The sequence below is a fragment of the Schistocerca gregaria genome, chromosome 8 (genome assembly GCF_023897955.1).
Source record: "Schistocerca gregaria isolate iqSchGreg1 chromosome 8, iqSchGreg1.2, whole genome shotgun sequence".
Taxonomy (NCBI): Eukaryota; Metazoa; Arthropoda; class Insecta; order Orthoptera; family Acrididae; genus Schistocerca; species Schistocerca gregaria.
The window spans coordinates 369243374-369270008 of NC_064927.1; positions in this window are offsets into that span (position 1 = coordinate 369243374).

Genomic DNA, 26635 nt, shown 5'->3' on the forward strand with positions numbered 1-26635 from the left:
TTTATGATGAATCCAGGTTCTGTTTAGAGAGTCATTATGGTCGCATCCGTGTTTGGCGACATCGTTGTGAACGCACATTGGAAGCGTGTATTCGTTATTGCTATACTGGCGTATCACCCGGCGTGATGGTATGGGGTGCCATTGGTTACACGTCTAGGTCACCTCTTGTGCGCATCGACCGCACTAGGAACAGTGGACGTTACATTTAAGGTGTGTTACGACCATTGGCTCCACCCTTCATTCGATCCCTGCGAAACCCTACATTTCAGCAGGATAATGCACGACCACATGTTGCAGGTTCTGTACGGGCCTTTGTGGATACAGAAAATGTTCGACTGCTGCCCTGTCCAGCACATTCTCCAGATCTCTCACCAATTGAAAAGGTCTGGTCAATGGTGGCCGAGCAACTGGCTCGTCACAATACCCCAGTCACTACTCTTGATGAACTGTGGTATCGTGTTGAAGCTGCATGGGCAGCTGTACCTGTACATGCGATCCAAGCTCTGTTTGACTCAATGCCCAAGCATATCTAGGCCTTTATCACGGCCAGGGTACTCATTTCTCAGGACCTATGCACCCAAATAGCGTGAAAATGTAATCACATGTCAGTTTTAGTATAATACATTTCTCCAATGAATACCCGTTTATCATCTGCATTTCTTCTTGGTGTAGCAATTTTAATGGCTAGTAGTGTAATTTCGGTGACAACTGGTGGCTCTCCCTGTAGGAATCAGCAGCGTGTTGGATTGGAGAGAGCAGAGGAATTCCTAGTTGCTGATACTAGGCTCATCTCAAATTATTGTGTGTTCCGCAAATTGCTTAGTAAATTACGTTGCTTCTACCCAAGATATGTTTGTCAGTCACTACAGTAGTACAGTGGTATTCGGCACACCATATATGTTTTGTACTTGTTAGCTCGGCATGTGCGCTTATGTGTTACATAAGGAATTTTAAAGTTCTTGGCCAGTTGTGGCACCTGGAGGTGTTTTGGCAGCTGGTGCGTCTTGTCAAATGGTCAGTCGTCTGAAACTGCTGTAGTGGCTAGACGGTGTTTACAAGTGTTCAGATAAGTTCCACGTAAGAGTAATTACCGTTACTGTAGAATTTGGTTGTGTCCAGCGCTATGCTCTCTGCGTAACTGGACGTTAGTTGCATTCCAAAGCTTTTTTCCAAAGCGTATTTTTGCTTACAGCCGTTGGGCAGTTTTCTCGATTGAAGCAGTAGTGGAATTCTTTAAATAACTTTTGCTCTTCTGTTTTAAGATTGTTTTGGGGTATCATGGATGTACTGACTGCTTTTTGCATTGCGAATTTTGATCTTCTTTTTAAATTGTGTAATTTGATTGTGGCTCCCCTAAGCGTTTTACTGTTAAGGACATTACTTTGTATAAGGCAAATTGTGCCACATAAATTTGCTGAATATTTGTTGTAAAATTAATTTTGTGAATGTGTTGAATAAAAATTTTAAGGGTAACAGACCACTCACAACTCAACCAAGTCGCACCACTCACTCTAGCGGCACATTATTACGAACTATGATACCCAAGTTAATTTATCGAAGCAGCTTGTTCTACTTCAGCACTAAGCCTAACGTAAGGTTCTCTTTGTTGTCTAAGTTTCAAACAAAACTGACATTCCCTGTGCGCCATCGTTCGTTAAGAATGTACATGAGGAGTGAACACGTTTATTCAGTAGACCTGAGTAATTTAATAATTGGAAAAATAGAAAGATTATAACCAAGCTAATACACACACATTAATGCGAAGTGTGTTATGTTTATCGTAGGACCATGTCTTGCAACCAGTTACTGTCCTGCAGTGACGTGCACTATAAAAGTATATGAATTAAACATTATTTGCACCTCCCAATTTACAAACGTTTTATTGAGTTCACTAATACACTAAAACATACTGGATTTACCATCTACCGGTAACAAAGACAGGTTATAGCAATTAACAGAAAGTCATCGAGTAAAACAAGAAGCTCCCCAAGAATGTGTTGTAGACTTCTTCTGTTTCTAATCTGTATAGGAGATTTGGAATACAATCTGAGCAACCTCCTTGAGTGTTTGCGGATATTGTCATTTACCATCCAGTAAAGTCATCAGAAACAAATTGCAAAATTATTTAGACAAAATATCTGTATTGCGCAAATACATTAAATTCATTCAGTGCTAAAATGAATCCGTTAAATTTCGCTTACACGATAATCACACAAATTCAAAGGCAGTCAATTCAACTAAATGGCTAGGGAATACAATATTACATATTGATTGACAACATAAACTAGAAGCATCACATAGAAAATTTTGTGAGGAAGGTGGACCAAAGACTGCTTTTTTCTTACAGAACATTTAAGAGGTGCAACAAATCTACGAGTACTAAAGAGACTACCGACGTAACGTTTGTTTGTTTTCTTGTGGAGCGTTGTTGCGTAGTATGGGATCCTTACGACATACAATTGGCGGAGGGCAAGGACCTAAGGCCCAGAAGAGATGAAGGAAGTTGTTAATACATAATCTATAGTTAACGTAGTGTATTAAATTGCTCTAGTTTGAGTCTAATATCCTCGAAATCAATCATGTTAAAACAAAATCGAAAATGATTAAATTGTAGTCTGAAACAAATTCAGTCTGATTGTGATTTGTAATTAGTCTGACAATGAAATTTACTAAATGCTGTCATGGTACTTTCTGTGAAGACGTCAAAGCAATACTGAACTGGCGCTCGGAAGACCATCAGTGTAATTATAACCACTGGTTACAGGTATAGATAGGAGGATATTCTGTTTAAATTTTAGGAAACTGTTTTGACCACCATGTAACAACGAGTGGAAGATAATTTCTGAATTAAAATTATTGGCTATAGAAAGAAAACGAGACACACTGAAAGATGTGCTTCGGTATTTGAATACCATGTATTTGTTTTCTGATTCAAACCCCCTTTGACCATCCGTAGTTGTCCTACGTCGCCTAAGGCAAATTCTGGATGATTCCTTCGGAAATAACGGGGTCGATGTTCTCCATCACCGCTCCCTAATGCGAACTTGATCACCGTTTCTGATGACGTATTCGTTGATGGGGTGTTAAGCTTAAATACTCCTTCCCTCATTCGTTCCTTCCTTGCTTCTCAACTCCAACGGGATAACATGTTTTGTAAGTGAAACATCCCTACAGGATCGCTGATTTACCTACTCCTGCATCAAATACACATATTGAAAAATGTTTTGCAGCACCTCGGTTCCGAGAGTTCCGGAATCTGTACAGAAAATTTGAATAGAGATCGACATAAACATGTTTTGTTCTTGTTAGCTCGGCATGTGCGCTTATATGCATGTTGTACCACCATAGAACAAGACCTTCAGAGGTGGTGGTCCCAGGTTGCTGTACACACCTGTACCTCTAATACCCAGTAACACGTCCTCTTGCACTGATGCATATCTGTATTCTTCGCGGCATACTACCCATAAGTTCATCAAGGCACTGTTGGTCCAGATTGTCCAACACCTCAACGGCAATTTGACGTATGTCCCTCAGAGTGGTTGGTGGGTTATGTCATCCATAAACAGCCCTTTTCAATCTATCGCAGGCACGTTTGAAAGGGCTCATGTCTAGAGAGCATTCTGGCCACTCTGATTAAGCGATGTCGATACCCTGAAGGAAGCCATTCACAAGATGTGCACGATGGGTGCGCGAATTGTCGTCCATGAAGATGAATGCTTCGACGATATGCTGCCGATATGGTTGCAGTATCAGTCGGAGGAAGGCATTCACGTGTGGTACAGCCATCACGGCGCCTTGCATGACCACCAGCCCATCTGTACTGCGCTGCATGGTGTCGTGGTTGCAAAGATGGGCCTCGCCACAGACGTCGTGACCGCAGTTGGGCATCATGCAGCCTTTTGCGCACAGTTTGAGTCTTAACACGACATCCTGTGGCTGCACGAAAAGCTTTATTCAACATGGTTTCGTTGCTGTGAGGGTTCCTCCGAGACATAGTCCGTAGGTAGCGGTCATCAACTGCAGTAGTAGCCCTTGGGCGGCCTGAGCGAGGCATTTCATAGACAGTTCCTGTCTCTCTGCATCTCCTCGATATCCGAACAACATCGCTTTGATTCACTCCGAGACGCCTGGACACTTCCCTTGTTCAGATCCTTTCCTGGCACAAAGTAACAATGCGGGCGCGATCGAACCGCGGTAATGACCGTCTAGGCATGGTTGAACTACAGACAACACGAGCCCTGTATCTCCTTCCTGGTGGAATGACTGGAACTGTTCAGCTGTCGGACCCCCTCCGTCTAATAGGCGCTGCTCATGTATGGTTGTTTACACATATGGCCAGGTTTAGTGACACCTCTGAACACTCAAAAGGATTGTGTCTATCTTCAGGAGTTCTTGGGAAGCGGGGTGATGCAAAACTTTATTTGACAGGTGTATTCTGAAGGATGTCCAGTTTGGCCTCAGCTTTGAAATGCCTGATTTTGTTGGTAGCATTTGGTTTTTTCACTGTACAATGGGTGAGGCAGACATGAGCTTGGCTGCCACTCTCGTAACTAAAGACGATAAAGTGTTTCACTGTAGGATATCGGCAAGTCTCAGTTCTCACATCAATCACACATAGAGCTTTGCAGCTTCCATGATAATTGTTTACAGTCACGCTATTAGTTCACTTATGCTCCAAATTCCACACACAGTCACACCGACGGTCCCTGTCCTCTGATTGAGGAATAATACCCGTTCTCCCCTACCATCGTCATTCTTTGCTTCTCCCTCCTTCTGCTACCCGTTCCCATCAACTTCCGATCCCTCTTCATCTCTCCCTGCCCCTCACCCTCTCCCTCTTCTCTCCTTCCCCTCATTTCTTCTCTGTCTCTATTTCATCTCTGTCCCCCTCTCCCTCCCCCTCCCTCTTCCTTCCCTCTACCTCTCCCTAGCACTCCCAATGCCCCCCCCCCCCTCTTCCCAACCCTCACTCTACCCTCCATTTCCCCTCTCTCTTTCTTCTCCTCCCCCCTCTCCACGTCATCTCTTTCTACAAAAGAGCCATCATAAGGCCTTTGACAACTTGGACAATCCGTATCCGAATGGTGAGCACATCACTGCCTTTGGTGCAGAAGGACTCGGATTCGATTCCCGGCAGCTCCTCCGATTTTTCTGAGGTAAGCAGATCTGGATCGCGAACCACCCAGCTTCAGGAGGTCAGCGGAGGACGAACAAGCAGTGACAACACTAGAATTCATCTACATGTAATAATGGCTGGACATGCTAATCACGTGCCTCACGACGATAGATCGCTCCTCGTACTGCCTCGTAGGGAGCAGTCGACCATTCAGAACGAGCCTCAGGCCTAATTCATGAGTGGTGTTCGCGATTTATAACTTGGATAATTCGAATCCTTCGTGCAGGCTGTGAGTGAACCGCGTACTGAAATATTATTGTTTCACTTACGTACCTCGATACATTATGTGAGACACATCGTGAGATACATGTTGGACGTAGCCATAACATTGTGAGTCTGCTGTGTCTGTCGACTACGTCCCCCAGTGCACTGCAAGAAATGATGAAGTCTGTGTCGGTAGGTAGGAAGAGGCGGTTCGCCCTGATGAAAGTGAACTGCGGGAGGATATTGGAAAGGAATTAAACGACGCCGCCGGCACGAGGGCGGCACGGCGACGCACGCGGCCGGCCGGGCAGTCGATGCGGGAAATTGGCGTGGCGTGCGTGGCCGGCGTATATCAGCGGCCCGGCTGGGGGCGGAGGGGCGGCCCGGGGGTGGAGAGTCGCGACCGGGGACCGTGCCGCCCCGCCGTGTGTCGTGACGGCTCAATGGCCCGCGCGGTCCACCTTCCGCGGCGCTCTGTGCCAGCGTATGGAGCTTTGCCAAGGGGTGACCCGCGAGGCTCAGTTTGCAGTCCGATGTTAGCCCTTCACGGGTTATCGAAAATATAGAGACTGGAGAACACCGGGACGACATAGGCTCTAGACGTATTGCTTACGGCAACCATAATACGAAATTCGTAACACATACGTAGGGACACAGTATTGAACGAAAGTTATCGATACTTTGCTCGTATCGAAAGAACATTATTGATATCTTTGGACCGAACGGGGTGGTGCAGTGGTTAGCACACTGGACTCGCATTCGGGGAGACGACGGTTCATACCCGTCTCCGGCCATCTTGATTTAGGTTTTCCGTGATTTCCCTAAATCGTTTCAGGCAAATGCCGGGATGGTTCCTTTGAAAGGGCACGGCCGACTTCCTTTCCCATCCTTCCCCATCGAGCTTGTGCTCCGTCTCTAATGACCTCGTTGTCGGCGGGACGTTAAACTCTGATCTGCTCTTTACTACTTATCTTTGGTTTATTTATCATCATGTCAGAAGCACAAACACATAATCAACAAAAGGAAACCGATCGTTGACATCAGTTTTCTCGTGGGCCCTGGTTGCTTGTAGCCATGCTGTGACGTCATTAGCGTCCTTCACTTAACCACTCCCATTACGGTCGAAATCAATGAGTCGTTTCGACAAAGTGCTGTCATTGATTTTTTTGTTAATTTGTTTACAATCACCGACCACACTTTGGTCACGTCGGTGTCGCCCTCATCAGGTCTCTCATAGGGAATGTGGTTGGAGATGAAGAGCATTGTACTGGATGGTTGCACGGCACCATACTTGCGAAGGACTGATTTCTGCAGGCTGGTCTGGTGTAGCCTATTGAGAGCCTCCCATTTGGTCCATATCTCTGAACAATCAAGAGGAAGTTCTTCCTTCGGAACTATACGTTTCTCCAAATTCTGACATTTCCCTCGCCACTTTTTAGATCATTGCTCGCTGTGGTGTTCTTGTAAGAGCTTCACTAGTTGCCAAGAAGCTCTACCTTGATTTCAGCCGAGCACGTACTGTCTGACGGCCATATAAAAGGTGGGCTTCAGTAGTTATAGCTTTACTTTTCTCGTATCTAGCTGCGGTCTTGGGTCTAATTGCGTAGGTCTTAAGCAACCAGTGATAACGTGACAAGTTTCACTAAACGCCACATTTATGTTCCAGGCATGGCTTGACTTGTACCATGCCAAATAAGAATAGTGAATAGTTATTCGGCTCCATTGTCTCCATCTCTGTTTTTAAAATCTACAAGGTTATAGAAAATAATAAGCAGCAGTTTTTTAATTTTTCATCTTTATTTTTTGCACAAACTTAGTACATCTTCTTAATCTACATACTTCTGTCATTTTTCAACATATTCTCCATTTCTTTCCACAATGTGCCCGTCGGTAAGAAGGTTTAAAAATACCATTACGATATAACTCTGTGCCAGCTTCCCGAAGGCGGTGACGCACTGCTTGTCAAATATCCTCCATCATCCAGTAACACTGGTCTCGCATCTTTTCCTTAAAAGAACAGGCAAGACGGCAGTCGGAGAATGCCAAGTGGCACTGTATGGAGGATGTAGGAGAGTCTCCCACCCTAATGTCCTGATCTTCTCCAAAGCGACAGGAGCAGTGTGAGGCAGCGCATTATCCTGTTGCACACTGATTTTCTGCCAAAGGTATTTGTCGCATGGCGGAGCCTCAGAAGTGTTTGGATACAACGGGCAGCATTTATGGTTGTCCAGGTTCAAGAAAATCAATCACAAACTCTCGTCGTTCAATTCCGCCGGGGTATTTCGAGGGCGACTGCTATCATGGATACTAGTGTTTCCATCTTTGAAATTCGGGCCTCGAAAACGAACTTGTGACGTCAGACTAGTCGACTCGAACGCCACACGTCGCAAACAGAGGTGCAGGGACCAAGGGAATTCAATATTTACACTACTGCCATAAAAATTGATACACCACGTAGATGACCTGCTACAGACGCGAAATTTAACCGACAGGAAGAAGATTCTATGATATGCAAATGATTAGCTTTTCAGAGAATTCACACTAGGTTGGCGCCGGAGGCGACACCAACAACGTGCTGACAAGAGGAAAGTTTCCAACCGATGTCTCATACACAAACAGCAGTTGACAGGCGCGGCCTGGTGAAACGTTGTTGTGATGCCTCGTGTAAGGAGGAGAAATGCGTACCATCACGTTTCCGACTTTGATGAAGGTCGGATTGTAGCCTATCGCGATTGCGGTTTATCGTATCGCGGCATTGCTGCTCGTGTTGATCTAGATCCAATGACTGTTAGCAGAATATGGAATCGGTGGGTTCAGGAGGGTAATACGGAACGCCGTGCTGGATCCCAACGGCCTCGTATCACTAGCACTCGAGATGACAGGCATCTTATCCGCGTGGCTGTAACGGATCGTGCAGCCACGTCTCGATCCCTGAGGCAACAGATGGGGACGTTTGCAAGACAACAGCCATCTGCTCGAACAGTTCGACGTCGTCTGCAGCAGCGTGGACTATCAGCTCGGAGACCATGGCTGCGGTTACCCTTGCCGCTGCATCACAGACAGCAGCGCCTGCGAAGGTGTACTCAACGACGAACCTGGGTGCACGAATGGGAAAACGTCATTTTTTCGGATGAATCCAGGTTCTGTTTACAGCATCATGATGGTCGCATCCGTGTTTGGCGACATCGCGGTGATCGCACATTGGAAGCGTGTATTCGTCATTGCCATACTGGCGCATTACCCGGCGTGATGGTAAGGGGTGCCATTGGTTACACGTGTCGGTCACCTCTTGTTCGCATTGACGGCACTTTGAACAGTGGACGTTACATTTCACATGTGTTACGACCCTTCATTCGATCCCTGCGAAACCCTACATTTCAGGAGGGTAATGCACCACAGCATGTTGCAGGTCCTATAGGGGCTTTTCTGGATACAGAAAATGTTCGACTGCTGCCCTGGCCAGCACATTCTCCAGATCTCTCACCAATTGAAAACGTCTGGTCAATGGTGGCCGAGCAACTGGCTCGTCACAATACGCCAGTCACTATTCTTGATGAGCTGTGGTATCGTGTTGAAGCTGCAGGGGCAGCTGTACCTGAACACGCCATCCAACCTCTGTTTGACTGAATCCCCAGGAGTATCAAGGCCGTTATTACGGCCAGAGGTGGTTGTCCTGCGTACTGATTTCTCAGGATCTATGCACCCAAATTGCGTGAAAATGTGATCACATGTCATTTCTACTATAATATATTTGTCCAATAAATACCCGTTTATCACCTGCGTTTCTTCTCGGTGAAGCAATTTTAATGGCCAGTAGTGTAATTGAAAAAGTACCTACTGAAGCTGTATCTTTCTCGTGTGCTATCGGGAGCTTGCAAGCATTACGTGTAGTCAAAAATTACTAAACTGGTCTGAAACAGTTACTCCTCCCTGTCGCAGACGGCTGCTGGCACTCGTAAGACCTGCAGTGTCACGTGATGTGACGTTCGCGGTGCGGCTTGTCCTTTCCGTGGGTCTCGGTGGCAACATGTGGTATAAAGGCTGTAGATTGTGATCCTGCATTCCTTTTTGTTACATTGTTGGAATTGAGAGAGAGAGAGTGTTTGTGTGTGACGATTATAATAAGTTTTAAATAGAATAACACATGCGATATATCAAGCACTGTTTTTATTTTCACTTCACAATTAATTATTAAAAATTTGGAGCTTGTAATACCAAAATACAGACCATATTATTAGATAAACAATAAACAAAACCACATTTCTTGATATACACCCATCTTCCATCCATGTCTAATGTACCAGGAGCGATCGAAAACTTTTTAACCCGTGATAGTTACCGTGGTGTCTCGCACAAAGGACACCACCTATATTTGTGCTGAACCTTTGTGGGATCGCAAATCAAATTTCGCGGCTCCAGCTCCGTTAGTTTTGTCGCTGAGATGCGTTGTATACCGTAGTGTAAGCAAAATGGCGAATATTGAAAGAATCAAGAACCGTGCTGTGATTGAATATCTTCATTTGAAGGGAATGATGCCCAAGGAAATTGCGAAGGACGTGCGGAATACACTTAAGGAGAAGCCGGCCGTTGTGGCCGAGCGGTTCTAGGCGCTTCAGACTGGACCGCGCGACCGCTATGGTCTCAGGTTCAAATCCTGCCTCAGGCATGGATGTGTGTGACGTCCTTAGGTTAATTAGGTTTAAGTAGTTCTAAGTTCTAGCGGACAGATGACCTCAGATGTTAAGTCCCATATTGCTCAGAGCCATTTATTTGAACTTAAGTACATTGTTCCGTCTAATTCAATAGTGGAAAACTGGGTGTCCGACTTCAAACGTGGAAGAACGAGTGTGGAAGATGCTCCAAGGAGCGAATGTCCTGTCACCGTTGCCTCTGATGAAACAGTGACTGCAATTCACGATACGATTTTGCACGATCGTCGAACAACGTTGCAGCACATTGAAACCATATTTGGAACCTCCAATGGGCGTGTTCATGACATTGTTGTAGACATTTTGGGAATGCAGAAAGTTTCATCTCGGTGGGTCAAGAAAAACTTGAATGCAGATCACAGGCGGGAGCGCGTGCAGTACTGTGAAGAAATCGTCCGCCAATTTGAAGCGGACGAAGACGGCTCTCTTGCAAGTTATGTGACAATGGACGGATCGTGGGTTCACGACGTTGATCCTGAGACAAAACAACAGTCACGACAATGGAAACATCCTTCATTCCCTACACTAAAAGAATTCTGGGTGCGAAAATCAGCCAGTAAGGTGACGGCATCGGTCTTCTAGGATGCAGAAGGGGTAATTATGGCGGATTACTTGCAAAAGGGCGTAACTATCAATGCATCCTCCTGCGCCGTTTGAGAGAAGAAATAAACAAAAAAGGCGCGGAAAATTGGGGCGCCGAGTTGTTTTCCATCCGGCAACGCACCGGCGCACAAAGCACTCGCAACACTCGAAGTTCTGCGTGACTGTGGGCGCCAATTGTTACGTCATCCTCCATATTTGGCTCCATCTTTTTCCTAAATCTATGAAAAGACCTCAAAAGACGACGATCTGACAATGATGATGCAGTGATTGATGCTGCAAGCGCCTGGTTGGACTCGAAATCGAAGATTTTTATTTGTATGGTTTGGAGAAGTTATCTGAGCGTGCCCACAAGTGTATTAGTGTACACGGGTATTATACTGAAAAATAAAATGGTATTATGAAATTTCTGTAGTTTTTTATTAGTTAAGCTTGAAACTTTTCGACCCCACCTCGTATTTACACCGACAGCTCTCCATACACTCTTATTATCTCGTTAAGTAAGTAGTTTCACTTTGCTGTTGTGGCGCTTTTCCACATCTGAAGTACTTCACTTTCTGCGCCTCAATTTTATCCGTTACCAACAATACAACCAAGTCGGATTTTTGGTAGGCACCAGTCTGTCTGCTGATTTAGTAATGTTTACACTTGTACGGTTTTAAACAACTATACGTAAACAATCGGGAAAACAAGGGGATTTCAAGTGATCGATTGAAATGTATTGAGTAAAAAAGTATTAGTATCGCGATGAAAGTACTCGATACGAAGAAATACCGATAATTTTCCATGTGCCGATACGCACACATGGGACACATCGGATTGAAGCTGAAAATTGAGTTTTAGAGGATAATTGCCACTGTCCTATAAATCATGACTAAAACATCTAATAGGATGTCAAGTTAAACACCCTTCAGCCTTCTAGTTTCCAAACTCATTTTATCTGGCAAATAGTTTCAGCATTTTGCTACACTATCTTCAGCTCCCTACCGACGTGTGGGAAGATTCTGCCTCGGTTCTAGTAGATTTTTCCTATAGCGATCATTTCAACAATCATCTGCCGACTGTTCAATTAAGTGACCATTTTGAAAACTAATCCTCATTCAATCAATGCTAGGCAACAAAAGAACATGTTTTACACAAGCAACGTAACCTAAATACATCAGGTGAATTAGTGTTAATAAAATATTAATAGCAATATTAAGTTGTCTATAATTTCGGAAATACACTACTGGAAAATAATTAGTACAACCTTTTGGAGGTTTCCAATTCTCTCACGATTTATTGTTGCAACAGTGCATAAGGAAAGCATGAAACGATTACATTAAAGATCACTAGCACAAGCGGTTCTGAGGTACCAGGTATCGACCTATGCTAAAACACCCTATTAGTACGCGGTGTAGGCCTCCATGGGAGGCAATACAGACGCTGACTCTGGCACTCTGTCGATCGTGCCGATGGCAAACACTGTCCTAGGATACGTTATGCCACGCCTGATCGACCTGTTCACGTAGTTCTATAAGAGTTGTTGATGAACGAGTCGCACGAGTTACTTCTCGTTCCGTCATATTCCACACATGCTCGAATGGAGCCAAGTTCGGAGATCGTGCTGGCCAGGGAAGTTGCTACACGTCTTGAACACGTTGAGCTTCAGGGTCAGTGCTTGAGAGAGCGTTATCCTATTAAAACAGCACATCACTTTCCTGTCGCAAGAATGGCAAAGCAATCGGTCTCACCAATTCTGCATGTGCCCAGCGCAGGTTAGTGTCCATTCCAGAAACACCAAAGATGAATGAGACCATGAGGCCTGGGTGGGGCCAGTGTGTCTTGGACAAATGCACTCTGGGAGACAGCGCTCGCCAGGTGAACGGGTGCGTCTAAAGGAACTTCACTTGCATGCAGGCAGAATCTGCTCTCATCGCCGAAGACCACAGCGCGCCATTCAATCCTCCATGTGACCTTCTGACGGCGCCAGTCGAGTCGTTCACGTCGATACTGCGGCATGAGTGGAAGACGGGTTGGATAAATGTGTGTCTGTAGTCGAAGACGGGTTAGATGAGTGTGTGCCGGTAGTCGAAGACGAGTTAGATGAGTGTGTGCCGGTAGTCAAAGATGTGTTAGATGAGTGTGTGCCTGTAGTCGAAGACGGGTTAGATGAGTGTGTGCCGGTAGTCGAAGACGGGTTAGATGAGTGTGTGCCGGTAGTCGAAGATGGGTTAGATGAGTGTGTGCCGGTAGTCGAAGTCGGGTTAGATGAGTGTGTGCCGGTAGTCGAAGATGGGTTAGATGAGTGTGTGCCGGTAGTCGAAGATGGGTTAGATGAGTGTGTGCCGGTAGTCGAAGTCGGGTTAGATGAGTGTGTGCCGGTAGTCGAAGATGGGTTAGATGAGTGTGTGCCGGTAGTCGAAGTCGGGTTAGATGAGTGTGTGCCGGTAGTCGAAGATGGGTTAGATGAGTGTGTGCCGGTAGTCGAAGATGGGTTAGATGAGTGTGTGCCGGTAGTCGAAGATGGGTTAGATGAGTGTGTGCCGGTAGTCGAAGTCGGGTTAGATGAGTGTGTGCCGGTAGTCGAAGAAGGGTTAGATGAGTGTGTGCCGGTAGTCGAAGTCGGGTTAGATGAGTGTGTGCCGGTAGTCGAAGACGGGTTAGATGATTGTGTGCCCGTAGTCCCATTCCTAACAAACAGTTGGCAACAGTTCATGCTGACACTTCTGGGCTCACAAGCCCTCTCATCTGTGCTATGGCAGCTGTACGATCTGCGACTGTTGCCCTTAACAATACGACGATCCAGGGCGGACGTCGGTGCTGCTTGGACGTCCAGAACCTCGTCTACAGGTGAGAGAAAGTTCAACCGAGCGGTGATACCAGCATTTTTGCGCAACTGACGCAGCACGTCCAACTTGTGCGGCAGTTCTCTGAAATGACCATCCCGGCACTTGGGAGGCCACAATTTAACCCTTTTGAAACTGGCTCGGTTGGCTTAGAAAGCATGAGTGTGTCTCCGTAGCATGGTTGTCTGATTTCTTCACAGTTTTGCACCACACTAAGCCGTCTGGCAGTGAGCGTTCTCTATTAGAGGGTAGACACACACACAGCGCTTTGGTGGCTATGCCACTAGGCTCTCGGTTGGCGGATGATGTTGAAACCATTATCAGTACATCTACAATCCCCAAGCTGGCATATGGCGTCATCGGATGAAAATGGACATCGTATTTTCAGGTGTGCTAATTTTTTTCTGTCGGTGTATTTTAAACTCGCAAAATCTATGACCAGTATTGGAATCAGTATAAAATTTCCTTCAAGATAAGAGATTTTCACATCATCTGATATCCATTTTAAATTTCTTAAAAATTAAATGTTTTCCTTCAGATACTTGAACGTTTTGTGGAAGAAATATATGACTCAAATATTGTTGCCACCGCCTAAATGCACATTACGATTACTGTAATACACACAGAACCTACTACTTTATGTAACAAATAATGATACTTAAAATAGTGCTATCGATCAGGCAACATACTTCTACCGTGAAGCATAGAGTTATACTTTGTGTGATCTCATATAGCCTAACCAGGTGGGGAGAGGCCTGCCTATAAGTAGATTTTTGAGATACGTCAGAAGTCAGTACGCGGTGAGTTATCGTCAGTTTAGATCGATAACTTGTAAGGCATGTATTTTTGTGCATGCCTACCAATGTTAGGTTGGTACCACTAAACAAACACGGCCGAGGTCTCTAGACGTGTGTGACTATATGTGTGAACTGCCTTTACGTAATATACTTCTGTCAAAACTGAAGCACATTGCCAGCACAAGTGAGAACTGGGATTATACTCCTGAAGTGGATTGCAGCGAGTGTAATTAATGCATCATCGATTGTCGATGACATCCAAAGGTGGATTTGTGGAGTAATTTAATTTTATTTACCTTGGCTCATAGTTTATTGGTTTCAGACATCAAGTGACATGGGACGCAACAACACCATAACACAAGCGGCAGCATTTCGAGTGGTGCCGTTATCATCGTCGACGAGTAAGGTGGAGACCTGGCGAGAGGTCTCATTCTTCCAATGTTTTGGAGAAGCCAAGAGGTATTACTCCTGGTGTCACGATGTGGGGAGACGTCGGGTAAAACTTCAGGTAACGGCTAATAGTGACTGAGAGAACTGTGATTGCACAACACTAGGTCACGGGATATCCTTCCATTATGGTGCCATTTTTCCACAGGAGAATGCTCGCCCACACGTGGCATGTGTCTCTGTGAACTGTGTGTGTTGATGCTGAGGTCATCCCAAGCCAACATGTTCCCCAGATGCGTACTCCAATAGATGTGTGTAGAATCAGCTCGAACGGCAACTCCATCCCAGTATTAGTATCCAGAATGTCAAGCACCACTTACAATTGTTGTGGACGAGCTTGCCTCACCAGAGGATACAATGACTGTATGAAATCTTTCCCAATTGGATCTGTGCTTTCATCCTGGACGGAGGTGGTGCAACGTCGTATTTGTAAACAGTGAAATAACGTCGCACACCATCTCAACCCACAAGTTTTATTTCGTTTCCTCTTCCCCTTCTTGGTACTTCACTTTTTTGTTAAGCAGTGTGCGAGAAGGCCCCAGCATGTCTCCATGCCTTACAAAAATACAAAAAGCTCTTCCTTTTGGACGCGAAGATTCAAGTTCAAGTGGTTGTGAGCACTATGGGACTTAAGATCAAAGGTCCCCTAGACTTAGAACTACTTAAACCTAACTAACCTAAGGACATCGCACACGTCCATTCCCGAGGCAGGATTCGAACCTGCGACCGCAGCAGCAGCGCGGTTCCGGACTGAAGCGCCTAGAACCGCTCGGCCACAACGGCCGGCTCATACGAAGAAGAAAGTTTTACAAACTCTTGTACTTGCAGTTTTTGATTACATCTGTCTTATTCAGTAAGGACTGTCTCACAAAGTTGACGGCGACTGCAACTGATGCCAAACGCCAGCGTACGGTATACCTGCAGAGTTCAACATTTTGATCGTATTGCATCACCTTTATGTGTAGCTATCCTGGCGATGTGCAGAGAAGTGCAGAGATTTCCATACGTTTTGTGTCCTCTGCTGTCTTATCAATGATTTTTGTTTCCTTTAATGAATTTCGAGTCCCCCACACCCCCTTACCTTAGAAGGGGGCGGGCTGATAGCAGCTTAATATGCCGCTCTACAGCCTACTGAAGGGTTTAAAAACCTAGGGAGAAGATAACAAACAATAAAAAATAATTGATAAAACGGCGACTTTTTAAAAACTGTAAAATGGGGGGAGGTTGTGGAAGGTAAAATATAAAAACATGGGGTTGACGATGCTAATGAAGACACACAGTAAGTAGACAGGCACAAATAAAAAACATGGCGACAGTCTGGTTTCTGTTCGCAACACTTAAGAAAAGGGGATGCACAAGACTGAACACTCACGTAAACACTGCAACACTGCACGAAGATGCCACACCACAGCCAAAGGCACATGGAAGGGAAGTGGGGTAGCACCCAGACAGATGAGGGGAAGACGCGGGGTAGGGGGGCGAGATGGAGGGAGAGGACACATAAAAAATGGGGGTACAGTCTTATCAGTGTGTACATTTCCTCATATCTCTCCTCGACATTGACAGAGCACAAACAATCGTTTTCATCAGATCAAAATCCTCAAATGCTTTCTGTGCCACTCAATCCCTGTATCTTTAATTATGATGGTGCAAGTCGTGTTTTTATGTGCACATTGAGAAGCTCTTCACACAATATAACGTAAAGACTGTCATCTTCTACCGATTTCAAAGCATGTATAATAAAGAGTCCCACTACGTGTTCCCGTGACATACCACATCTCTCCCTTTCTCCATACATGCTGCAATTTGGGACGTCGTTATGATGGTCTTTGACAACCATTTCATTTATGTTTACGTCAGTGACTGCTTAGACACAGTGCAGTGAAGTTTAAAACCTGTGATTTGGTCATCTATATATTCCACAACCATATCAAGTGAATAAGTCATTTAATTTCCAGTAAATTAGCCTATTAGACAAATATTCTCACATTTACTTTTGACGAAATTGGCTTATATAACCGAAGCTACAAATTTTTGATACTTCCACTATCCTAGATCCCTTTAAGGCCCTCATCCGACCCATCCTATGTTATACCCACCCAACTTGGATCTCCACTCCCCCCCCCCCCCCCCACCTACTACAAATCCCTCCAAATCCTTGAGCTCCATGCACTCCGCCTCGCTTATCGCATCCGTCTCCCATCCCCCACGCCGATCCTTTATGATCTGCTTCCCGTCCTCCATCTCCTCCTGTTCATTGAACAAATATGGATCCTATACACCTCCCACAAACTGGGTATCCCCCTCCCCCATCCTTTGGTGTCCCCCATCCTCTCCCACCCTAGCTCGCTGCCGCGCCTGTACCACAGTGTCCCGTCTGGTCTCCATCTCCACATGCTCCACACCCTCACCCAAGGTGTCTTCCGCCTACTCCCCCTCCCGGATGATGTCCTCATGCCTTCCATCTACCCCTTGTACCAGACCTAATCCATTCTTCTTCCTCCCCCCTCCTCAAGGCTCCCTCTCCCCCTTCCCTTCTTCCTCCTTCTCCCCTGCTGACCATATTCTTTCTCCTTTTCATCCCCCCCTTGGCTTTTGGCTCCTTTCCTTCTCCCCTCCACCATCCCCCTACTCCCCCCTCCTGGTTTCCCCCTACCATCTCTCCCCCCTCCCTTTTCTTCCCCTACCCCTCCTACCCTTCACCCCTTTTGTGCAGTGATTTTTAACATTTTCATTGTGGTGTCAGTGTTTCTCCAGTGCCGCGTGCAGTGCTACGTTCCACCAGCAGTGACACTTGCATCATTCATTTGTGTTCCCACTGTGGTGATTCTTTGTTTTTGTGTTGACTCACAGTGCTCATTCTCCACATGTGTGTGTGGCTCTTGTCTATGTCCTTTTTAAATCTACCATTTATAATCATCTGTTTTTGTTTTCCTGTTTTTTCACCTATTTATACCATTCTATATTATGTGTTTTTTGCTCATTTGACTATGTTTTTCTGTAACTCTCTTGGCTGAAGAGCGGCGTATTGTGCGGCTGCCAGCCTGACCCATTTTGGGGTTGTGTTCAAGCCTAATGAATTTCGAAGAGTATATAAGACAGCAAATCACAAAGCCCAGATATTCATTAAACTGTTAGTGCTGCTATTTTTATGATACTTGTACTGTTACTGCACTTTAATTGTAACATCGTTCCCAGGAATTACAAGACTTCAAGAATCTTTTAATGTAATGATTTAGGTTTATTTTGGAGTTACATTAACGTGCTGTGCTTACTGGCAATTTTAGAAGCGTTGACATCGTCTGCTTTCTTCCCTGTTGCGATACTGGCGAGACGTGGTAGGAGCCTCTAAAGAAGCAAACGATACACCTGTCCATGGGGCTACTGTTGTTACGCAAATGTAGTATTTTTCTCCGCAACACTTCAATGGATATTTTACGGAATATCAGAACCTCATCCTAAACCCCAGGGAGTGCAACCCTGCATCAGTTACCAGTCTTTGACTTGAAACATCGGAGATGCTGTACGTGTCATAGGCATAGACGTTCAGCGTGGTAGTCGGGGTCGTAACGGCTGTCACCGTTAGATGGCGAAGAAGTTTTTTTAACAGGGGCAGGAGACTTTCATATTTCATCGTGGTTCAACCAGATAGCACTAAATGTTTGTAAATTATACACACAAACCTTCCTTGTGAATCACTCTACCTATTACATTAAACCAGATCAAAATTCCTGCAGTAGCTCCTGAGAGTTTTGCCAGATTAGGAATGTAATGCAGGTTTGTAAAGGCAACACGTTATTTTTTATGTGATACAATCACAGTTTATCAGGGTTCTGATATTCACCATTACTTGTACTGCAAACCATTTCTTCTTGCCAAATTTGATGATTCTAGCTCAAAGGAAAGTACTTAATAGTTTTTGAAGAGCGAGTTTGCTACTATCAAGAAATGTGACACACATGACCATACCTTTCGAGTACATTGACGTAGTAGCTTAAATGTTCTACATCGCCAACGGATGGCAGTGCTTAGTATGTGGCACAAATTTCAACTTGATACATCTACCTTTACCTCAGAAAAAAGGTTCTTAACAGTCCGACAGACAGAGAGACAACAAAGCTAAAAATACTGTATGTATACAACTGCGGTCCGACGAAAGAATGAGCCTGAAGGTCCTAATCTCATCGGGTTAAATACATAAATAAAATTGCTCCTTTCATCCTACCTCAGTCTCAAAACCTAGAGTAGAACTCATGAGCAGGCTCTGTACACTGTCTCCTAGCTTCTGCACTCATCATCGGATATCTTTCAAAAAATCTAATTCCTCGATTTATCTTACCTTGCAATTGGTTTTAATTGTTCGCCTGGCTTCATGCCATTCCTTTATGTTATTTAGATATTTTTCTGACTTGACTAAGTCGCATGGTAGAGCCCTAATTTTGTGATCAAAAGTTTCATGGGTGTGCATTACTCTGCATATACCTACATGTAAGGCATCGCTGTTCATTACACCAAGTGGACTCTTCATTTAAGTCATTTTGAAATTCGTACTGGCTTTTTACAAAGAGGAATTCATCGAGCAAATTACTTAACGACACTTTGAAACTGTAAGGACCGCTATCCACAAACTTGGGTATGAGGAGTTGATTTCCTGTGGTGCTCCAAATTTAATGAGCAGTGCCGTTCTTAGAATGAGATTTTCACTCTGCAGCGGAGTGTGCGCTGTTATGAAACTTCCTGACAGAATAAAACTGTGAGCCGGACCGAGACTCGAACTGGGGACCTTTGCGTATCGTGGGCTAGGTCTCTACCAACTGAGCTACCCAAGTACGACTCACGCCCCGTCCTCACAGATTTACTTCTGCCAGTACCTCGTTTCCTACCTTCCAAACTTTACAGAAGCTCTCCTACGAACCTACCGTTCTTATTTTCCTCTTGAATGACGCCAAGTAAGCCCTATGAGTAGTAGGCTATATGTTTTAATTAATTAAATTTATTTGTGTGATGAGTATACCGAAATGTTAGTGTTTTCTGCCTGTTTTATGTTGCACGGAGGAGATCATGACAGATGATTCATTGGTGTTGCACTGATGCGGGAAATCGGCAGTGATAGTCGCTAATCACAAGAGCGCCGACGGACCGCCTCGGCGAGAATATCTTGTCACCATTGTCAGCATAAGTGCATTGTTAAAAACAGATGTATAAAAGAACATACGAAAATGCATCAGTTCTACACATGGTCTTGAGCTTGTGTGATCATTGTGTGTTGTCAAAGTTTGTAAAATAAACTAAATGTTAACTAAACGTCTACTGATTAGCGTAGTAATTGCACCGCTCGCCCATACCACAAACTGTGACCACACTGTAGATGTCGAGGTCCGACTTCTTGCAAGGTAATATTTAAGAGCATCTGACTGATATTGTACTGGAAGGAAAGATTTTCTGCTTTAAGCTGGTGGTGGCTATTAAAACCAATTTTGAAGTTATTAACAGACAACATCGTTTTGAAAATTAATACACGACGGAACATTCAGTAAAATAGTTTCCGATTTGTGAAAAGTGCTGGAATTAGATTTGGGAAGTACAGTATCACTGAAAAAGTTAACTTTCTTTAAACTGACAAATTCCGACGAGTGAGCGCAGTAGTTCCCTTTGATTACTTCATTTCAAATTAAATATTGGTGGTCATTCAGGTAATCGATATCTTTATGCGAATTTTCACCTTGCATTAAATTTCTGTGCGTACCATGAATCATCATTTTAGATTAAAGAGATATTTGACGGGAAAGTGAATTTAGCAGTTTTGAAGAGTAATGATTCTTAGAGTTTCTTATGGGTTATCGGTTGATATTTAAGAAGAAAATAATGTAAAGTTACATATTTTAACATTTTGCAGTAGAACTGTTAAAAAATATGTGGGCGATTGAATCTCATCAAGTTGATGTGCCATTGTTTCACCGAAGCAAAACGCAATTCTTACATGACGACAATTTATTATAAATTTCAAAGACAGTTCTTTGTCAACTACGCAAGTTAAACGAATCTGTTACATATACAGGGTGTTCCATGAAGATATGCAAATATTTTAATATGTTATTCTACAAGGAAAACAAAAGAAAAAAGTGCATATAAAAATAGGTCCGCAAATGTTTAGTTACGGAGTTACGGCTAATAAAAGATTTTGTCTGAAATTTTGCAGCTTCGATGCTATGAAGCCATCACAAAACTATACAAGATTAAAGTAAAGCACGATTTCCATTTATTTTGTTATTATTGGTCTGGTGAATTTAATAAAACATGTTCCAGACGTGTATCTGCAGTAGTTTTCCAGAACATCCAGAGGAGCAAAGAAATAATTTCATGAAATTTTTAATTTATCAACTACTTGGCCCAATTTGTTCTTTAAATTCCAGACAATTGCACAAAGTTTTCAACAGAAGTTGTAGAGAATTTAATTGTCGAAAAATGGTGGTAATAACGTCAACTGAAACTGTATGAATGTGTCAGTTAATCTGCTTTTATTAATGCCATAGCACACGTGAATTCTTGTTCAACCGGAAAAAAGAAGCTCAGTGTTAAGGGAGCTGTACAGTGTACGCAGTTTCACAATACATTCACAATAATTGTTCAAAAATGTCACCACCCAGTTCAGTGCATTTAGCTACACGTGTGTGAACAGATTTTGTTGCTCCTTTCAGTTTCACAGGGTTGTCCTTAATTTTGTCTATTGCATTCATAATGAGAGCAAGTAATGTCTCATGTGTATTGACTTTGTCGTCATAAACTATGTCTTTCATCCATCCCCATACACAAAAATCCATTGGTGTTAATTCGGGCGATCTGGGTGGCCACAGACATGTAGCACCAAGACCAATCCATTTCTAGGGAAAATGTTCATTCAGATGTATAGTAACGGCGTTGGTGAAATGTGGAGGCGCGCCGTTATGTTGAAAATACATTTGTAATCGCGTAGCAAGTGGAACATCTTCGCGCAAGCGGACATTTCTTATTGAAGGAAATGTAAGTACGTCTCGCCAGTTAGAAGTCCTGGGAAGATGAATGGTCCAGTAAAGTGTGTGTTGATTATACCACACCACACATTTATGTTAAATTGCTGCTGGAAATTGAGTTGCACTGTTTCATGTGGGTTTGCTTAAGACCATACGTGGTCGTTATGTAAACTGTTTATACCATCTCGAGTAAACTGTCCCTCATCAATGAATAAAACGGATTTGTGTAACTGCCGATTAGTATTTAACCAGTTGCACAACTCCAAGCGAAGGGCAGGATTTCCCGGATGTAAGTGATGCAGTTTTTGTTTATGGTAAGGGTACAAATTATTGTACTTCAGTGCACGCCATACTTGAGATTGTGAAATGTCTAATCGTTGAGAGATACGTCGTGTACTGGTACCCGATCTACTTTGAACAGCATACATAATATCCTCATCATCGTCTTCACGTATCGAGCGCTCGTACTGATTATGAACGTTACGTAGAGAACCTGTCTCTCGTAACATTCCAAATACTCAACTAATGGTTCGTGAATTCGGAATCCTCCGAGTTGGATAACGCACGCGATATTCATTAACTGCAGAAGTAGCGTTACCATCTCATTTGCCACAAATAAAAACCATATCGGCGTATTCCTCTGCCGTAAATTTGAAAGGCATCCCTATTTCATAAATAATCTAAAAACTACAACAGTTCCTATGTGGTTTCACTTAAATGCCCTATTATTATGTTTTTTTTTTACTGAACAATACAGAAAGCTAACTCGTTTCAACTAAATGACATAAACATTTCTACATTATTTATGAAAGTAAACAATCTTTGCTTCTCTAGATGTTCCGGAAAACTACTGCAATGTTTTGTTAGGTTCACCAGACCAATAACAACAAAATAAATGGGAACCATGCTTTACTTTAACCTCGTACTGTTTTGCGATGGCTTGATATTATAGAAGTTGCTATATTTCAGTCAACATCTTTTATTAGCCGTAGCTCCGTAACTAAACATTTGCGGACGCATGTTTACATGAACTTCTTTCTTTAGTTTTACTTGTGGAATAACATATTAAAATAGTTGCTTGTCTTCGTGAATCACCCTGTTCACGTGAACAGATATAGGAATATAATTTCAATTAAATAAGATATATAATCATCTACGAAGAAATTTTCGTATGAAATGTGATTTCACCGATAAACAATGTCATTTATGTTGCTGGAAAGATTCTTTGAAGAAATTTGATTAACTGTTGGTACTTCTAAAGAAGGAGTACAGCGTTTTATCAAACCCTGAATACATTGGCTTGGTTCTGTGAGTTAATGAAGACAGGCCTTTGTATTAAGGAGGGGGTAATTTCCAAGAAACGGTGCACATGCAAATCGCGGCCTTACTACGAGTGAAAAGTATCGAACGCTCGACTGTCTAGATGTTGACAAGAGAGACGGCAAAAGACGAACGTATTGAAAGCAGAACGACATTAAAAATAGAGAACAACAGCACTTTTGGGTATGTCGTCGTCATGCACAATACCCTGTCTGGTGTAGACACCATTCTTTTTACCCCATACCCAGTGTGCACTTCTGTAACATCTTTTCGGAAAACTAGGAGAATCTCACAGGAAAGAGATTTCCCAGAGGGTTGTAAGTTGTGAAAATACAAGAACTGCGACGTTCTACTACTCTCTTACGACGCTTCGTTGACACAGCAGAAAAAAATATGTATATTTCCCTCTTCTAGAGTCGAGTGTTCGATATATATCGCTTGCAATGAGGCCGCGATTTCGATGTGCACCGTTTCGTGGAAGTTACCAAGGAAAGAATACACTACCAGTGGAAGAGAGTATCACAGCAAGAAAAGGGACGGGCCATTTCACTCCTCGTGTCATCGAGTTGCCTCATACCATGTGTGAAACGTTTGATTTGCGTTTCACGTGAATTTTGGAATGGTATAATCGCTAGTAACTGACAAAAAACTTTTCCCTCTCGTAGAATATTTTCTAGAATTTATTGGACTAGACAACTTTGCACATATGCGCTAACCTCCTTTTTTCCATGTCCCGAAGCGGCCCGTTGGACAGCTGTTCCTTTCAACCATACACCAGAAAACTTGCAATGGGGCACTGGAGATACTAACTGTGATTTTTTAAAAGGGATTACCAACGCCAGAATATACCTTACAACCAGGGGGAACCTTCTGAAAACCTTTGTCAGAACCAGGAGTTTCTTCTGAGACGATATGCTCCTCACAAAAATATGGAAGTCTAGTGTGTGTGCTGTAACTATTTGAGGATGTATGAAAGAATGAAAGTGATGGACTTGTACATACTAATGTGTTCGACCTGTGAATATTACCTTCTTATAATTAGTATTAACATGTGCGTTTTCAGCCACTTACCTGTCAGAGAAAGTTGCGATGAAAGTAATTTTTTAAGCTAACTAGTTTAGCGCCCGCTGCTTCGCACTAACTAGTACGGCCTGCAGAGATTTTTTTGTTTTTGTTTCATTCAGTCAAATTTTTATGTAGCTCACGAATTGCAACACCCTCTAAGCTTTTCACGCTAACTAAGGCTGTATAAACATGGTGTTTTCCGAATGTACTTCCGAAGAAAAAGCTATTCTGATAGCTGGAGTCCAAACTTTTTGTTAATGATGCCTTTTGCGTTCTTGTGGGGATATATCCATAGCAACTTTCATCCGCTAATAAATATTTCTTTATATCTAACTTATAGGTGAAATACTAATTTTCATAAATTTAGCTTTAAAATATTCTTAATGTAATGAAATATTTTCTTAAATCTTATCATTACTTATTGCACTCCCTTAGGAGTTGTATTTCCAGAAACACTGAAACACGTATTGTTTTTATTTCTAACTGAGAAGTTAAATACCAGTTATCACACGAGAACCCTTAAAATCCTTTAGTAATTCTTTAATGATTATTTATTTTCAAAAAACGTTTCACTCACTATTTTGCCCCTCTAGTGGTTCAATTTCCAAAAATGTTGAAACATGTGGTATTTTTTATTTTATGGTTGAGAAACCAAATACCAGTTTTCCTAGTCCTAGTTTCGAAGTTGTCTTACTAGCGGAATACTTTCAAAACGCCTTCCATTCCCTATTTCATTCCCTTAGAAGTGGAATTTCGGACAATCTCTTCTTAAACGAAGCCTACAATACAAGACCCACACCCTCTCCAAACTTTAAGTTTCTATCGTTAGTAATTTGGGCTGGCGACGATGAGTCAGTGAATCAGTTTGACCCCCTTAAGGTTTGAATTTCCAAAAGCAGTGAAACACGTATTTTTTCATTTATAAACAAGGAGCCATACACCTATTTTCAAAGATTTAGCCTCTAAAAATGCTTTCGCAAAGAAATTTTTCATAAAACATTTCAACCCCTATTCATCCCCCCCCCCCCTTAGGGATTCAGTTTCCAAAAAGATTGAAACACGTTTTTTTTATTTGTAACCGAGAAGACGAATCACAACGTTCATACTTTAGCTGTTCTTTAATAATGATACATTTTCAAAAAACGCTTTCACCCACTGCTTCACCCCATAGGGTTAAATTTCACAAAATTCTGAAACTTGTATTTCATCATTATTTCTGACGGAGAAACCAAATACCAATTTTCGTAGGTCTAGCTTCAAAATTGCCTTAACAGTGACCAAAAAGTCATCCTCTGTTTCACCCCCTTAAGGTAGGAATATCGAAAAATCCCAACTTGAATTTCAAGTTTCTGTCCTTAGCGGTTTGGGCTGGGCGATGATGAATTAGTCAGTCAGTTAGGATACTGCATTTTATATAGAGAGATTAATTCCGCAGAGGTCTCGGAATAAAACTGACAGAAATTCTAGCTAACTATGGAGCCTAATTCGTTTTCAACAGTCTGCTTTCTTCTAAGTTTGTTTTCAAATAAACGTGTCCTATTATTGTTGTTGTTGCATAATTTAGTGCCGCAAACGAGTCTGCTTTACAATTAACTACAATAATTGTAATTATGTTCGATGATACAACAACGGCTAAATGCAACCAAAAGGGTTTCAGTAAATGTATTTGTTTGTTTTGAAAGTGCTTCGCGAGCTCTGCCGACCGCCTTAACTTTCTGTTTAATCTTTGACTCATCGGAAAAAAATTTCCGATTGTTTCGTGCCACTGGACCTTAGTGGCAGAGCGGCAGCGCGGCTTTCCAGCTGCTTATTACCTTCTCAACTCAGTGGCCACCGCACGCACCGCAGTTAGTTCGCGTGCGTTCCCCGCGGGAGTTGGCAGGGAAACTAGTACCAAGCTGAGGTTGCAACACAAAAGTTTCACAGGCGCTATAAATTAAGCGAGCTTCCTAAACTATGTAAATTGTTAGAATTATAATTAGTACCTCTTCCATGTTTCTACTATCAATGTCGGAATTTCTACTTCTGGTTTCAGAACTTTATGATTTATTTCTTTTCTTGAATATATACGTCCTGTAACAAAATAATCACATCCATAATAATTAATAGAATTGAACAGAATGAGAAGTTTAAGGCAATAAATTTGGTTTTGGACGAAAAATAGGGGCCAGATAAGCCATCGTAATACTCGGGAACCTGTTAGAGAGAAGGTTAAAATAAATCGGGGATGCTTAAATAGCTTTTATTTATGATATGGTTTGGAGCACTATCAGCAGCGTTGTTTGCAGACTAAATTATGGGAATCCATGGAAACAACTATTGTTTACAGATGTCCAAACAGATTTCAACACCTTTGTGCCGTCATCAGTGGGTGCTTTTCATGCGTTCTTATTTTGTATTTTATTGAGTTCTGTAGGACTCTTTCTACATTACTATTACATTTTTTTCGATTATTCTCATTTAAGAGGGCGATTGAACT